The sequence below is a fragment of the Podarcis gaigeae genome (assembly GCF_964106915.1).
Source record: "Podarcis gaigeae genome assembly, chromosome: 5".
NCBI classification, from domain to species: domain Eukaryota; kingdom Metazoa; phylum Chordata; class Lepidosauria; order Squamata; family Lacertidae; genus Podarcis; species Podarcis gaigeae.
In genome coordinates, this window is record NC_139681.1 from 50,524,798 (window position 1) to 50,542,315 (window position 17,518).

General features: G+C 39.0%; 1 protein-coding gene and 1 long non-coding RNA gene across 4 annotated transcripts in view; one reads left to right on the plus strand and one right to left on the minus strand.

The window, feature by feature from the left end:
• The window catches only part of LOC310845837, a 51,386-nt gene extending 44,648 nt beyond the window's left edge, over positions 1-6,738 (plus strand). Inside the window, exon 3 of the long non-coding RNA XR_014564991.1 lies at positions 6,543-6,738. This is a non-coding gene — a long non-coding RNA (uncharacterized lncRNA). The remainder of the gene's footprint in view (positions 1-6,542) is intronic.
• The window catches only part of ATRNL1 (attractin like 1), a 502,266-nt gene that overhangs the window by 89,441 nt on the left and 395,307 nt on the right, over positions 1-17,518 (minus strand). The gene's annotated exons all lie outside the window — the stretch shown is intronic.

Below are 17,518 nucleotides of genomic sequence, written 5' to 3' on the forward strand. Positions count from 1 at the left end.
CTTCTTTTTTTTACCTAGTAGTTTGGCCTATAAAATGGGGTAGAACAGAGTGGCTTTTGGTTTTAAGTCTTTTCACTTTTTAAAATGTACTTTATTGTTGTGACCTGCCCCAAGATTGTTGAATTATGAAGAGCAAATATAAGTTTCACATACAGTTTTCAGTAGAAAAGTGTGTGTGTGTGTGTGTGTGTGTGTGTGTGTGTGTGTGTGTGTGTGTGTGTTGGCATATTATGTCCCCAACCTTCCATAGTTACTAACAAAGTATTATATAGTTTGGCTCCTGTGTTACATAGTTTGGCACAACAACTGGCTGACACAAAACAACAACTTACACAGATGCACCTTTAATACAGCAAGTCACTACAACGTTATCACACATTTAAATATAGTTTGGAATTTAAACCATTTTTGTCTTTGGTCTCTTATTCCCTGAACCTTCATATTTGGATCATTTCCGTGTGTGTGTGTGTGTGTGTGTGTGTGTGTGATGCTATGAAGTCCTGTAACCACTGTAACATCATAATGTGTGGTGTTGGGCTGGAACTAGTGTTTGTGTTGCTTATCTTTAGCACTTACATTTTGGAGCAACAAGAATCAGAGCAGGTAAAGAGCTTAGACTCTATTTAGCCATGTTTCTCAGTTTATTTAAATGCATTTTGGCAATTTACAGTTGTACTGCATTTATTTGCAGCAACCATTCCTCTCAGTTTACTCATTTCCTAAAGGAAATTGCAAGTTAATAGAAAAAGCAGCACTGGAACTGCCTCACATCCTATAGTTATTAATTAAGCAAAGTCTGGTTCAGTAACTCTGGATACTAAAAAAAATAGAGTTAAACAAAGTGCAGTGCTTCTTGAAATGAAGTTTCAACTTCAATAGACATTTTTTTTAAGGTATTGGAATGTATATTTTTTTTAAAAAAGGAGCTTTTTAGAATAAAGATGCAAAATGTCCATTTCTAGATAAAGTGGGCACAATATACCAGAAACCTACAGGCATCAACTTGATGTTAAAAAAAATATCTCTAGAAATATATTATTCTGTTGAGCAAGGAATGTTGTTTTGTAATCAACAAAACAAGAAATGAACTGTTCCATTAATCACATATAATAAGCTTAGGAAACTAACGAACAAAACTTTTGAATGTATCTGATAGCCATAAACTGTATGGGCTAATTGCACTTGTAGCTGGCATAAAATGTTAAAGAAGTGGATAACATGCTGAGGAATTGTATATAATCCCAGGTTCTGGCAGTTCTGTTTCTTTTTGTCTCACTCCCTCTCCCTCTCCCCTTCCCCCACCCCAAACCATTTTCCTGAAATGTAACAGGTTATCATTACACAAACTATTTGAATCAGCTTCAACAAAAGATACAGACAAATCGGTCAAATGTATCTGTACATTCTGAAGAACAGTGAAAAATGCAATTGTTAAAGCTTTGGGTCCTGAGAAGACAGAAGATGTTATGCATGTTAAGGAAATATCAACAAAGGTTGGCATCTTTAGATGCTGCTGATACAAGCTGCAGACAAATAGAACAACAAAAGCATTTGTCAGATGAGTACTCTGGAACAACACACATCTAGTTTAGATAAATTAAGAGATAGGAACAGCTGCCTGCAATGTGCTTCACTTTAAAAGCAAAACAGATGGGCTCTACATTTCACTAGGTTTCAAGAAAGGCAGAGAGAAAGCCACTTTTCACTAGCTGATCACCATTCATTCAGGTTTGCTTTAAGTAAGCCATTATTTCTATTAAGCTTTCTTTTGCAGTTCCAAACAGAATACATCTGTCACAGTAGGAACAGGGGGAGATAGATGCTGAAGATCAGCGGGTTGGTAAATGAAACTTGCTATGGTGTGCTATCACAGGCTGACTTCATCTGACTATGTGGATTCTGCTTCAAGCAGTGTGGCCAATTAAACACACACATGCGCAGCAAAAGAAATGCATCTCCAAAAAAGACAAAAGAAGTTTGTAATAAATTTGCAAATGTTCATTCATATATAGAGATGCAAATTTAATAAATAACTGATATTATTTAAATAGAAATATAATGTGTCTCATCTCATGGTTGTGGGCAAAACTGACCAGGGTACCTCTGTGCCTGCTCAGTATGCAACTCAGGAGCCAACTGTTGAGAGGCAACTTCAGGACCTCTCCTGCTTTCCCTTCTTAGGCTTCTTTATCTTTAAACTGGAGTTGGGCCACGCAGCACTGTAATGTAGGACTCATGGCTGCCAGGGAGCTTGCAAGAGGAGGAGGGGTGAATTAATGCAATGCTACCTAGAGCTGAGTTAACACTATTTACTTTTGAGTGTACTTTCACTGAAAATTACCACCCTTATTTTGGGTATTACTTTGAATCAAGCCTATTCATTTCATCATAAACACTGGAACGAACAGCTGAAAAGTTGCCAGAAACTGATTTTCAAGCTTTCTTGAAACTGTGAACCCCCTAAACTAGCCCATTTCAGGAAACAGCACACTTCTTGGGCTCACAGAAGCACAGTGAGTTTATCAGAATCAGCTCAGGGAACATGCCATCCCTGACAACACACCTTGTGTGTTGGCAAACTTTAACAGTCACAATAGACTTCTCCACTTCCCCTGGTGCATATGAAGGCACATCTTATACTCCCCCCAAACAGAAAAAAGATCACACTTTAATGTCAAATGTATGTCCAAGAATGACTACAACTGAAATCCTACACTCACTTTCAAGCAAACACACATAGGATTGTATTGCTAAATTCTTAAAGAAGTTTTATGTAATAGGGGCCACATATAACCCCTTCTTTTATAATGAAATAGTTGTGTTTCTAAGCTGCAAAAGGTTAACACAACTGCTACTTCAACCTGCTAAGATGAAACCCTCTCCAATAGCTAGGGTTGCCATATCTTGAACAAAAAAGGGGGGAGGGGGGAGAGGACAGCCCAAGCGACTGCCACCCTGAGTCAGCGAAAGAGGGGCATGGGTGCACAGGGTATAGAGCAGCCCAAGCCTCTGCCAGCCTCCTCCAAACCCAGACATTTCCTTTAAAGTGTAAAAGTCTGCCTGGATGGGCATGTTGGCCCACCCAAAAAAGGGAATGTCTGGGTTTCCCCCCGGACGTATGGCAACCTTAATTAAAGCTGATAAATTAGAGTAAATTAATAGAGTTCATGTATCATTATGACAGAAAGTCTATTGTATCTTTGCTGACCCTATTTATTTTTAGTTTTGAAAAAGGAACAGACAATTGTATTCTTGTACTTGTGAAAGTGAAAATGATAGCTGATAGAAGTTGTTGTTCTTTTCTTAAAGGCCAGTCACTAGTTACTACCAAAATACTGATTATTTATTTACAGTATCTGGATGCTACCTTTTATTAATATAACCAATAAGCAGGTTTTGGTGTGTTTTTACAATAATAAAAAAATTAAATCATTTAGGATTTATCCATAGCAGTTTATGGCAGCAGGTTATAGCTCAGAACAATAGGTGATTCTATCCAATAAATATCCTATTTTTTACTTGGTTATTGGGCTACACTGGAGAGACTGGGATACAGTAGACATTTCCTTCTACTTAGCTGGGCTCTGTCAGGCCAAAATGTACCAGCAGATGCATTTGTACTACCAACTGGGACATTTTGAGGGCAGAGCTGACCCAACCAAGGATCTGTTGGATCCCAAGTCAGTCCTACTACTGGTAATGCACACATCAGCCCCTAACAAGCATGGTCAACGGCCAGGGATGGCAGAAGTTGTAGTTCAGCAATGCCTAGAGAGCCAAAGGCTCTCCCCTTCCCTCCCTCCCCTAATGCCAACCCTAAAACAAAGCCTAGGCTGCAATTCTTACCTGGGAGTTAGCACCATTAAAAACAAAGAGGCTTGCTTCTGAGCAGATATGCATATCATATTTTAAGTTAACTAAACGGAGAATTCTTAATGAGTGCCTGGACTTTACCTCTTGCACAGCAGGAAACATGCATACGCCTCTTTGCAAAGGTTTTACGCTTTGCATTTGTGTGTGTGTGTTTAGAAAATAACTTGTTTGGACTTAATCTCAGATGACCCCACCACAGGGAAGACGCATCCTAGTTGCTTGGAAAAAAGGAAGAGCCAACTGTGTAGATTTGAAGGACTAGAAAATTAGACAAAATCAGGGAAAGTGCATGAAGGGGAGTGGAAAACAAATGCTCTTTAGGACCCATGGGATTTCTAGCGCCTGGTGTCGAAACAACTTACTCATCAATCACAGCTCTGACTTCACACAGCTAAAACAATGAAAGGCGGGAGAAGCCAGTCTCATTTTGCAGACTTTGCTTAGAAAGTACCTGCATATTTTGCCTCATAAATTTCTTTCTAGGGGGCTATTTTCATTTTAAATACTTAATTGTTTTAAGCAAAAGGTCAGAGTCTGGAGACCCTGCTGGCTCTGGGCCCAGTCCATCAGCGTCCTCTGTACCCACTTCTCAGCAGCCTTGAGCATAAACTGTGGGCTATGCTACTGCGGGTTATGCTAGATGACTACAGTCCTTTAATGTTTTAATACTTTGATTATTTTGTTCATTTATACTACAGGCTTCAAACTAATGACTCTGCAATCTGTCCAAATAAAATCATACAAATTTAAAATTATTAACAGTCATTTCATAGTAAGAAGATTAAAACCAAAGCAGTACTATCTACATTTATTTAACTAAGCATACTAGATAAATCAATATTTTACTTCTGGAAAGCAATTCAAATAATTTCAAGGAGTTCCAAAGCATTCATTTTGCAACACAATGATTTACCATATATACTGGAATATAAACCAACTTTTCTAGCATATTTTTTATGCTGAAAAAGCCTTCCTCGGCTTATACCCGAGTGAGGTGGGTGGCGGCGGAGGAACGAGCAGTGAGAAAGGAGCCCTTTCTCGCCGCTTGTCCCTCCGCCACCACCCGTCTCTCGCAAGGGCAGGCACAGGAGCCGCGGCTGGGAGAGGTGCGGTATTGCACTGTGCCTCTCCCAACCGGGCTCCTATGCTTGCTTTTGCGAGCAGCAGAGGTGGCAGTGGAGGGACAAGGAGCCCTTTTGGCCTGCTCCTTCGTCCTCCTCTGCCTTTGCCCCTGTCGGCGGTGGCAGAGGAGGAGCGAGCAGCCCAAAAACAGCCCTTTCGGGCTGCTTGTTCTTCCTCCTCTGCTGCCGCCACCACCAGGTTTGTGGTGTGGTGAACCGGCTTATACTTGAGTCAATAGGTTTTCCCAGTTTTCTGTCCTAAAGTTAGGTGCCTCGGCTTATATTCGGGTCGGCTTATACTCAAGTATATACGGTAATACCAAGGCAACTAAATATAAAAGTGTTTGTTGTTGGCCACATGAACAATGAGTGCGATCAGACCTCTTTCCCAGTGGAGCTCTGCTCTGACCCTCTTTGGTCAGCCTCTAGATTTCTTTGGTTTATCTGCTCCGATATCACAGGACCCGTGCTAGTGGGGGAATCAAACCCCTCAGCCTGGCATTGGACAGGTGTTCTGATATAAACTGTCTTGCATCTGCTTATATTGCAGATATTAATATTATACAGTTAGAAGTGACTGTGAAGTTAGAAATGGAGTGAAAACTGACTCCATTTGAAATGAAACATTGTCAAGGCCCAGTAATTTAAAACTTTACTTGCAGAACTTTCTTCAAAACAAAACAAAAACATCCAAATAGTTCCATAAGACATATGCCAGTCCAAGGCTTAAACACAGCACCTTACAAAATATGAAATAATTCCAGAAGACCTAGAAGCAGATGTCTATGTCTTCCCACAACCTGCAGTCTAGCCTACATTCTGCCTGAGCCTGTTTACACCAAGAGCTTCATTTACATCCTTATTCTCACAAAGCCTGGGAACAAAGAGCTCCAGCCACCACCCTTCCAAGATTTAAAATTCAATACCTCTCATGTGATCTAAGGTTAAGCATGTTAGCTAGCAGAAAACAACAATAGTTGATCAGCTCAGTTAAAGCTCAGGCTCCCTTAGAATATTGCTGTGGAATTTTCCAATTTTAAACTATTTCACCATTACTTATAGCCAGCGTGAATTAAACCAATTATACTTAACAGCTTAGGGAGCTGGATTGTTTGACATAATTTTAGAACTACAACATTAAACATACATCTAAGTGTAAAATGGCTGAGTAGCTTTAAATATATTTTTGCTGATTTTGTCTCTGCTTTTGCTAGACTTATGTGGACTATAAATGATTTACGGTATTTTGTTTTGCCAGATTTTAGAATATCCTTACATCAAATTAATATAGGCAAATGGGGGAATTCATCTAACCATACAAATCATTTTAAGTTTTCCCCTAGATCTTTGTCTCTCTCTGTGTTAATAAGGTTCCAAAAAAGTTATGTTGGTTGGTACAGAGCTGTCAGTTAAATATGCTGGATGTTAGACCAGTAGGACACTATGAAATCCACAGAGTTCTTTGTGGGATTTCAAGACAGCTGTAAGATGCTTTGCAGAACCTGCAGTGCAAATTTCTCTCCCACATGTTTCTCTTTTCTTTTCCAGCTGACAGTCCTGACCATGAATTAATCAGTCAGCTTCCAGAAACATAGTTCATAACAATAAGAAGGAAACCAGGGAAGGAGAGAATGGGTTTACACCAGTAAGTCCACAGAACTGCTGTCCAAGCCTGTTGTGAATAATGATACAGCATTTGTCCTCTGTTTGCTTGATCTGAATTTTTTTAACAATAGGAGCTCTTTAGCCAGATTTGAAAGCCAAATAAAATAATAACAAATGATTAAATCATTATACCTTCGTTTAACATGGATAGGTTGGAATAAGTCTTAATTGCACACATCTATCCCTTTCCTCTGATAGGTGTGGAAAGCAGATACTTCTTCAGTCTAAAAAGAATCAATGAGTATGCTTCCTTCTAATACTTAGATCAAATATTAAATATCACCAGATCTTTGGTGTTGAGGATTGGTCTAATGCCTGACAAGGATCCTGAGGGGAAAAGAACACTGAAACTGACTTTTACTGTTTTAGGTCCTAACACACTCAAAATCCTTATTTTTTTCCTGCCACTACCTCAAATACAAGGGGGAGAATTCAACATAGTGCCAATTTAAAGTCCCTTAACTAGTGGGATGACTTGTGCAAGAGAACATGCAGGAAGACATCAAGAAGCCTGGAGGGCTGCATTTGGCACCTGGGCCTGAGCTTTCCCACTCATGACATATATATGAATAAACAAAGCTTCTGCCCCAAATAATTGGGATCCTCATAATTTTCCATGGTGATTATTTATGCCTGCCTTCTTTCTTATTTTTCTTATTTTTCAGGTATTTGCTAACCCACCCACAAAATGATCATTTTGTTCACAGCTATTCAATATTTTTCAAGCATCTTTGTTAGTGCAAAGGACTCATCCAAGGCATTTGGAAATTCCAAGCAGACTATTAGCATATTTCTTAGTACTGCACGTCATGACAGTTGTCCATGTCCTGATGCCAGCACATAACCATAACGTGTACCACAGCACTAGTGCAGAGAGGCATAGCAGTTACTCTTGCCATAAGAACAACCTGCTGGATCAGGCTAATGGCCCAACTAGGCCAACATCCTGTTCTCACAATAGCCAGTCAGATGCTGCTGGGAAACCTGCAAGTGGACCTGAGCACGAAAGCACCGCCTCTGCACTGCGGTTTCTAGAAACTGGTATTCAGAAGAATGCTGCTGCCATCCATGGAGGCCAAGCACAGTCATCATGGTTAGTAGCCATTGATACCCTACCTTCCAATAAATTGTCTAAACCTCTTTTAAAGCTATCCAAGTTGGTGGCCATCACTGTGTCCTGTCAGAGCAAGTTCCATAGTTTAACTGTGCACTGCTGAGTGAAAAACAGCAAATAATAGTGTTTCATCCCAACTGCAACATTTAAGTGACACACTTCAGCAGTTGTGTCACACTGATACAGGCCATTAACAGTTCTGCAACATCCTAGTAGCCCTCTGTTCTTTTTGACTAAGAAGAGTTGGCAAAATCCTATGCCTAGTCAGGCCTAAGGCACAGGCAGCTGAATCAGAAGCTAGGAACTAGGAGTCATGCAAGGAGTCAGTACTAAGGGTCATTAGGAGTCACAACTCACCAGATCAAGACATTTGCCACCCAAAGTCTTATCCTAAACAAGAAGTCATGTATAGCCCTCGTTAAAGAGCATCAGTACCTGGGAATCCTTTAATGTCAAGAAGATATTCTGAACTGTAGTCCTGTTGGCTGACCACATGAAGAGCAGCTGAACCAAAATAGAGGCCTCCTGGTATTGGGGCGTGTGCAGAGTGCCCATTCAGCACACCATCAGAATGTGCCAATGGAACGTATTAATACCAGACAGTTTTGGTAGGGTCAGTACAATGCAGTTCCCCAGCTTAGCATAAAGTTGTAGTAGAGTCTTTCCCACAGCATACAGTCTCCTTATAGTATTCCAACACAAAGCAAACTTGCTTCAAACACAGGTGTATTTATACTTTAGATTGTGCTGAGTCACTATCACATGCTTGTTCACTCATGCTTAACTAGATGCAGGTGCAGGACAAGCACACCCAAAATTAACCAGCACCCCTAACTTAACCCTTTCTTATCCTTTTTCTCTGCATGAATAAACCCTTATACATTAACACCTGGTTCTAGCCCTGGTGGATCCCAATATGACATGCACGTCTTCTCTTAAGAGGAACCTAGCCATATAGCTCTGTTTGCCAAGGCTAAGAAAAATGCTATAGTAACTAAGGATGTGCACCCTATGCTTTGCCATTCCAACCAGATTAGATCACTTGTCTCCTGGATCACTTCTATGCACGTTCTTGTTGATATATCCACTAAATAGACCATTTACACAATATTTAGGAAACTGCCTTAAATTTGATGGATAGAGAACAGTAATTAGGGATGGCATAACTGAGAAAATGTCAGTAGAAAAGGACAATTTTAGAAAAACACATGTTTCCACCTCTAGGGTTTTTTATTTTCTTTCTTTGCAGAGCCATGGGAAAGCAGATTAGTTTTCAATGATGAAAGATTTGGCACTGTCAGTTAACAAACTAATGTGCCAAGTGCTGTGCTTTTTTGGCTAGTATTGGCTGACTTTTAAAGAGTTTTCATGTGAGAAGTCCTCTCCAGTTTTTGATGTAGCTCCATTACAAATGAATATAAACCCTTTTAGACACAAGACTTATTTTTCAACCCACTTCTAGTTAACCTGGCTATTATTTAGACATGTGCAATCTACTAAAGCGTGATGAAGAGAAATTTTCTGAAGTCATCCTGAGGGCTCTCCAGGGCACAAAGCCAAGACACAATGTCCTGCCTGGATACTGAAGATGTCAAAGCCAAAGCAACAGCAGAAGCCCAGTATCACATTTTAAGCTCTTTCCAATCTATTTCATTCAGCTAATGAGGTGAGTTAATGAGGCTTTCACCTGAACACACAAGGGTTTAAAATGGAGAAGGCACGTATGCAAACCTCATTCCCGACATCTCCACAATGTGCAGGCACTTCTTCATGTGTTCAGCACAAAGGTGTGACAGGGCCTTATAGATGCATTCAGTTAAAAACACACAGAAGCCCTCCTACTATCAAGAACCCAAACACAGGGAAGCTTCTAAGTGAATCCAACTAAATGTGCTTAGAAACTGTATTCAGATATTCATTCTGAAGTTTGTGTGAAGGACTGAAGAGGATCCTCTCTGTGCAAATGTTAGGGGTGAGGTTTGCAAGCTACACTTGCAGTTTCTGGTATCAATCACCATTGAAATTTTTAGCCCCTAAACATTTATACATGTTACATATATTTCCAGGACATCAATTAAAAAAGCAACCAGCCTTTTGTGCTGATTATACCTAAGCTGCTTGCCGTTAAGAGGTTTCTGATATTTCTCCACACAGCCACCTTACAGGTTTTCATTGAATGCTCATATATTACTACGCTACTGAAAACGTTTCTGATAGCTGCTTGGGGTATTGTGGCCATAGGCTGAAATAATTGCATCTGAGTGTACTGAATAACAAGCAAACAACCATTGACTTTTGTGTGCAAATCAGCTAGAATACAAATTCTGCATCTTGGCATAAGCCCAGAGTTGTTTGAATTGGTCTTTTGAGGATTTTTTTAAAGAGACTTTTATTGTGTAGAAATATCCAAAATTATTTTCATTATAAGTTTTCATTTGACAGCCTTATGATTTCTTGTCTAATTAGTGAAGGCATTTTGTTTTAAATAAGTTGCTCATTGCCAGCATCCTTCCCAATTTTCATCAGAAATGCTAAGTTTGTGACAGCATAATTTCCATTCAGTTATTATAATTGCAACATTAAAATGAAATACAGAAATTAAAACTTGAGGGAGTGCAACTGAAATAAAATATAACAAAGATCTTTTACACATACACATTTTGATGGCATTTACTCATTTATAGAGTTCTGCAACCTCTGGTAGGTGTTTGAGAATTTAAGAAGCCATCTAAGCGAGGCTACCAGAACTGTGAAGGCATCATCAGTTGATGAATGAGCAGCAGCAGGAGGACAATGGGAGAAAAATGGTAGTGAGCACATTCTTGATTTGATTCTGAAGAATGGGCTGGATCCAGACTTGTCTTCAGCAGAACTCCACTAACAGGTAGCTCCCACATACAGAATGAGGAATAAGTGACATAGATGAAAGTTTAAGATATATGAATAGCTAGTGTGCGTGTTTTCACTTACTATAGTAGAGACTGTAGTATGTGTTCTGATTCTAAAGCCAATGATGGCAGCATCTTAATTGGCAAGGCAAAGGCAAAGGCACAAACAATTTGTCTGAAGAGTGCGGGAAGATGACATCCAAAGTGATGCTAGTATTGGCACCACAACTCCTGATAGTCTAATTTTGACTTTCTGCTTTAGGGGCTTCCTCAGCTAGTGACAGTAGTTTGAAATCAGCTAGTGATGATTATTGCCAGACAACTAATTTGGTCCTATGCTTGAGTCTAGAATTATTCTTCAACACATCAAACGCGGTGCCTACTACACTTCCTGAAAGATGGTTACACTACTTGGCCCTAGTATAAGACGGATATCTGACCACAGCATGAAGGGGGGGCACTGGGCAAAAAGTATCATGGATTTAAAAAGGCAACAACTCCTAGGCTGCAGTCATCAGACTAGACAAGGGATGGGAACCTCCAGATGTTGTTGGACTCCAATTTCCATCAGTCCCAGCCAGCCTACCAATGGTTATGGATGATGGAAACTGTGGTTCAACAACTACTGGAAGATTACAGGTTTCCCATTCATGAACAAAACTCGTCCCATTAAATACTGCCATCTCACATCCAATTACACATGTTTAAGCCTGTTAACATCAGTTGTGCTATATGAACATAATGAATCAAAGGATTCAGCTCAACAAAAGCAATACCTTGTAATATGTAGTAATATATAGAATTTGCTTTTGATTTTCAAAGTATATTTTGAAGTGAAAAAATTACAGGTTTTTCATCTTCCTAGTCTAAGTAAAGAACTGCCTTCTATTGTACATGTATGAATATTCTGTATTGTCCACATTTCAAGCGGCTAGAATTTTCTTAGGAATAAATTGCATAGCCTGTCAGACTTTGCCCTGATAATTAGCATCTGGTTTTCCTTTGTTTAATTGTATTATGCTTAGGGTCAGACTTCTTAGTATTGGCAAAGAGAAGAAGTAATGACTCCAGTTTTTTGGCACTACCATAGCTTTTTAATGACTTCTCAAAAATAAGTGCCCGTGGTAAATGAAGTTTGCTAACATCAAGTGTGTTCTCTGCTCTGTAACAAAGTCTCCTTAAATTGCCTAAAAAAAAAAAATCAGAAGCTATTTATTTACAAGTTGTAAAACATATAAATCTGCAAATATAAAGATGATAGCTAACTATAGATCCCATTAACATGTAAAATATGAAAAAACAATGTAAAAATTATTATTATTAGTATATATATATTATTAGTATATATGCAGGTTTTGGTGTCCTCGGGTGTCTTCCCGTGTAGTATATATATATATATATATATATATATATATATATATATATATACTAATATATATATTAGTATATATATATATATATATATATCACGAAGAGGGTCACGAAGAGTTGGACACGACTAAACGACATATATGTCGTTTAGTCGTGTCCAACTCTTCGTGACCCCATGGACCAGAGCATGCAAGGCACTCCTGTCTTCCACTGCCTCCTGCAGTTTGGTCAAATATAGATAGATAGATAGATAGATAGATAGATAGATAGATAGATAGATAGATAGATAGATAGATATAGATATCACACAAGCATAATGCACACTTCTATGAAATCTTGAAATTATTTCATGTGACGTGATCCACCAATGTGAGTTGTCCAAAACTGATTTTAAACTAAAATCTTATACATAATGGAGCAGCCATTTTCCTTTTAATTTCTATTCTGCAAAAGGAGTCACTACATCCCAGACGTCAAGTCTGAATATTAATTAAATTGCATCCTCTTTTCCGCCTGGTATCACCCCTCTCCTCTTCCTTTGTTCGTGTTCTACAGACACAAACTATTTAGAAAGCATCCACACATAAATATGGTGAGCTGGAGATCACAATGACTAGTACAAATGCTGTTAGAATTATTTTGCAGCTAGAGAAAAACAAAAGAAATCCAAGACCTCATGATATAAATCAGCTACACAATCCTACTACTTCATTTAACTTTTCCCACATAATGTTAATGGGTGTAATGTTTCTAAGAGTCTAAACAGTGTCTTTTCATGATGCAGGAAGCAGATGCTACACAGCTAATATGTATTGATGCTTTCCTGATTACTGGAACTCGGTTATCATTCAGAGACTGAAAAGTGATTATTGTAGACTTCTGAGTAAAAGATAACTTCACATAATTAACATCCTCAAAAGCTATGTATAACTTAATCTTTATTAATTCCTAAAACACCTAGGTTGGGTAAAAAAAAGCACAGCTTGAAGACAGATGCCTTCAGAAAATGGAATTCTTTTATTATGCAACAGCCCTTCCAAATATAATTACATACTACTCTACTATTTAGCTTAAGATCCGTCAAATAACCCAGAAGTTTTTATTGGTTTTAAAGAAATATTTCCCAAATAAAATAGAAGTTATGCTACAATAAAAAAGTTACACTACAATCTCTATGGTTTCTGGAAAATACAACTTTGTGGCTCACTTTCACATTCTGATCTAGAGCAATTTTGGGGAGGGCTGTTTGTTTTGTGGGGGACTGTCAGCCTTTTCCCCCCTTTATGATTTGTTAAGGAGGGCTCTGAGTATTTTGGCTAGGTTTTTTTGTGGGGGAGGGATTTCTAAGCACCACCACTTTTTCTTCTGTGAAATGTGTGTTTTGTGGTGCCCATGACATTTCTTACATTTCTACTTGTGCCCCAGGCCCAAAAAGTTTAGGGACCCCTGCTATTCAACATGATAAATTACACACACATACAAAGGGTTAATTTTTTTTGAAAATCATAAATGTAGCTTTCTTTCTTTGACTAAATCTTTCATTATCCTTTGTTATACCTATTTTTATTTTATTTTATTATCAGACATGATCTTATAGAACTTTTAGGTTTTTTGAACACATTTGTATCTTATAAAGACAAAACAATTGAACCCCTTTAGTTGTAACTCTGGATGCTGAGAGAGGAACTCTCAAGTGCTATTATCTCTGGAGCAATCAAATACACTATAATTTGTGCTGTGTGTGGCAGTTTTGAAATATGTCAAGATGTGAAGTGATTCATGCTTTTTACTTTTATTGACAATGGATTTTAATACTTTCTGGTATTTATAGTGTCAACTTTTTGACAGCGAACATTGCATTTTATTTTCTCGTTATCTGAAAGCAAAATTATTTGACTTAGAACAAAATTAAGCCTCTCACTTGACTACCACTTCTGCGCCTTCTTCTCATGGATACTTCTGCAGAGACAATACTACTTGTGATAAGGGAAAGAAAGAAAATGAAAGAGAAGAATGAGAAGAACAGCTTGCAAAGGAGAAGATGCAAATGGGTCTTCTCAAAGGAGTATCTCCAACATACAAGATAGTGAAAACATATCCCCTCTGTAAAAGCACTTGTATTTGTCCTTAATAGTAGTGCCAAACCTAGAAAGCACAACAGTCCAGTTTCGTGGAAAGCCCTTCTTGCTTGTGTGAGTGCACCCTTCATTATTCAATCAAGTGCAAATCTCCCCTGAGCTTTCCTGCACTCACAGAGTTCCCAGAAAAGCAAGGGGTTCCTTATCTATTACAGTAAGACCTGGGAGTCTTTCTCAAGTCAAGGAAGTGTAATACAGTGGTACCTCAGGTTACATACACTTCAGGTTACAGACTCCACTAACCAGAAATAGTGCTTCAGGTTAAGAATTTGCTTCAGGATGAGAACATAAATCGTGCTCTAGTGGCGCGGCAGCAGCAGGAGGCCCCATTAGCTAAAGTGGTGCTTCAGGTTGGGAACAGTTTCAGGTTAAGAACGGACCTCCGGAACGAATTAAGTACTTAACCCGAGGTACCACTGTATTTTTATTCTACTTTACACTCGGTTTATGGGTGATACCCAACTAAGTTATATGGCGTGCAGATCCACTGGAAAAAGCAGTGTTTAATGTTTTATTGTGTCTTTATATATGTTGGCAGTTGCCCAGAGTGGCTTAACAGTTTCAGGTTAAGAACGGACCTCCGGAACGAATTAAGTACTTGGGTTAAGGTACCACTGTATTTTTATTCTACTTTACACTCGGTTTATGGGTGATACCCAACTAAGTTATATGGCGTGCAGATCCACTGGAAAAAAACAGCGTTTAATGTTTTATTGTGTCTTTATATATGTTGGCAGTTGCCCAGAGTGGCTGGGGTATAGTCAGATGGGTGGGGTATAAATAGCAAAATTATTTTTATTATTGAATAGGGTGTCACTATTTTCATCAAGGAAATGTTGGAGGGTGTGAAAAAGGAGGGTGTGGAGGAAAATGGTCTGTGTGGTCCCTTTACAGAAGGATCAGGAACTGCAGGTCCACAACCAGGAATGACTCAACATGCAGCTTTGCTCTTCGGCCCATGCAGCTATGAAACTTGGTGCAGGGGGAACCTCTTATTGATGCCAATGAGAGCTTTTTTCTAAATGCTGCATGGGAGTGTTTTTCTTGGGGAGGGGTGGAAAGTGACAGCAGAGGAAGTAAGAGAGAGATTAATGAAGTGGTGGAAAGAGGAGTGGACTGCCAGAAATAGAGAAAATGGAGGTGGACCCACCCCACTGCTGGCTCTGACCCTACTCAGTTTTGACTTGAGCCCAGCCTGCTGCCAACAGTGGCCCAGCACACCCCTGAGGGACTGTCTGCAGCCCTTGACATAACAAAGGTTCCCCCCCCCCAACACTATCATTTTACAATAACTTGGGAGAAAGAATTAGGATTGGGAGGATTAGTTCCATGCGCTTAAAAATCTTTCTCCTCCATGCTCTATAGGAAGGTTTCAAGAAGAAGGAAACGAAAAAGGACATATTCAGTTGAGTCCCAACCCAAGCTTTAGGAGGGATGGGAAAGAAAGGTGTTCTTTCCCCCCTACTCCCACTCCTGAAATCCCTTCCCGCTGCCGCACAGTTAGCCTCCCTTCCCGCTGCCGCACAGTTAGCCAGTGCTACAAATCTCCTGAAAACGTGGTATTATATTTTTCAGGTGAGCAAGTTTTAACAATTGAAGTTGAGATATAAATAATGCTAGAGTTTAAGAATGGCATTGCAATTAAATATATCTTAAGAAGTGGGATATAATTTTATACACAAGAACCAAGCAAGTTAAATGAGAAACACGGTTATAGAAAATTGGTTAGAGGGTTAATATTGACTGAGCTGTCATTCAGTATGTTAAAGCAACAAATCTACGTGAACACCCAAATATTCATATTGGCTGTCCATAACTTTAATATCAATTCACTGAGTCTGTTAATGAATTCTTGGCATTTTAAAGTTGGCTAAGTCATTAAATATGACCCAAAAAGCCCAGCTTGGAACTACTTGTTCTGCTAAAGAAAATGGTATGGCATTAAGCCAGTGAACCAGAAGCAATGCTGATTGTTTTGCATTTACCTGAGCAAAATTCTTATCTTTATCTAAAATACACAAAAGTAAATCCTAGATGTGGGAATGTCAATGCATAACCTTTCCACCGCTCCAAATTGAAAATATTTTCTAATACTGCCATTTCAAATTTTTACAATAGTGAAGGAAGAAATTCAAGATAATAAAAAGTCAGTATGACTTGGGCTGAAAGAAGAGGTGAAGAGAAAGAGCCCTGCACAGTGAAAAAGTATTCAGGCTGAGTTTTAGACATTCTGGTTCTGCACCCTTTAAAAGTTTGGCTGTGAACCTCCAGGTTTTTTTATCCGTTTCAGATTTGCAATTCAGAGGATAGGTAAAAGGGTTTTTTATGTGCATTATTCATTGTTCAAGGATAAACGACTGCCAATTTCTAAAAAGGCCTCAGGAGGTCTATTGCTTGGTTGTCATAGGCTAAATTTATTCTTTCTGGAGCACTGTTCCATCTTTTCTGCTGGACATTAAAGAGGAAGACTGCCTTTACTGTGAGAAATGAACATCTGAACAGCTCAATTCTAGAAACAACGTACTGTATTTGAAAACTGTAGAGTATCAAAGGTAAGAAACCATTCAAAAAGGTTTTCCCCACTCTATGAACATACCTTGTTCTCAGGTGCCGACAAAGGTTCTACTTTAAATCATAATCAAATGCTGGCCTGGCATGAATCATAGTTACTTGTTGTCACTGAAGAAATCTTGCAGGTGTGTTAGCAGACTAATACAACCCTAAACACCCCTTCTCAAAAGTAAAGTTCAGAGTTCAATGCAGCTTGCTTCCAAGTAAGTGGGTACAGGACTGCAGCCGAAGGTGCTCTGTGAAAATTGCTTACCTGAAACTTTCCTTTAGTACTACAGGTTGTAGGGCCAGCCCAAAACATTGGGTGATATTCAACTGAGGTTTACTCAGAGTAGAGGCATTAATGGACTTAGGTTAGTCATGTTAATTAATTTCAATGGGTCTACTCTAAGTAAAACTTAATTGAACACAATTTACTGTGCTGCCTGAGGCAGAGAAGCAAATGGTTCCACTCAAGTGAAGGTGGACATACAAACAACTGGACTTTAAAAGATTTCACTGGTCAACAACAAATTGGTTGTCTGTGTTTTTTCAGTTGATTTAGGATGAATCTGACACACTGAATCCAAAAATCACATTGGTTTTGCTCAATCAGGACAGGTTTTTGTCTTTTTTTACGTTTTTGTTCACATGTACGCTTGTGTGGAGCATTTTAGAAGAAGCTGGTGGGGGTAAAATGCCATGTCGAATAATTGTTTTGATTGGAAATGATTATTTTAATGACAAGAAGTATTCAGGTCCGATAGTTCTGGGTGATTATGTCAAAAAGGGATCAGT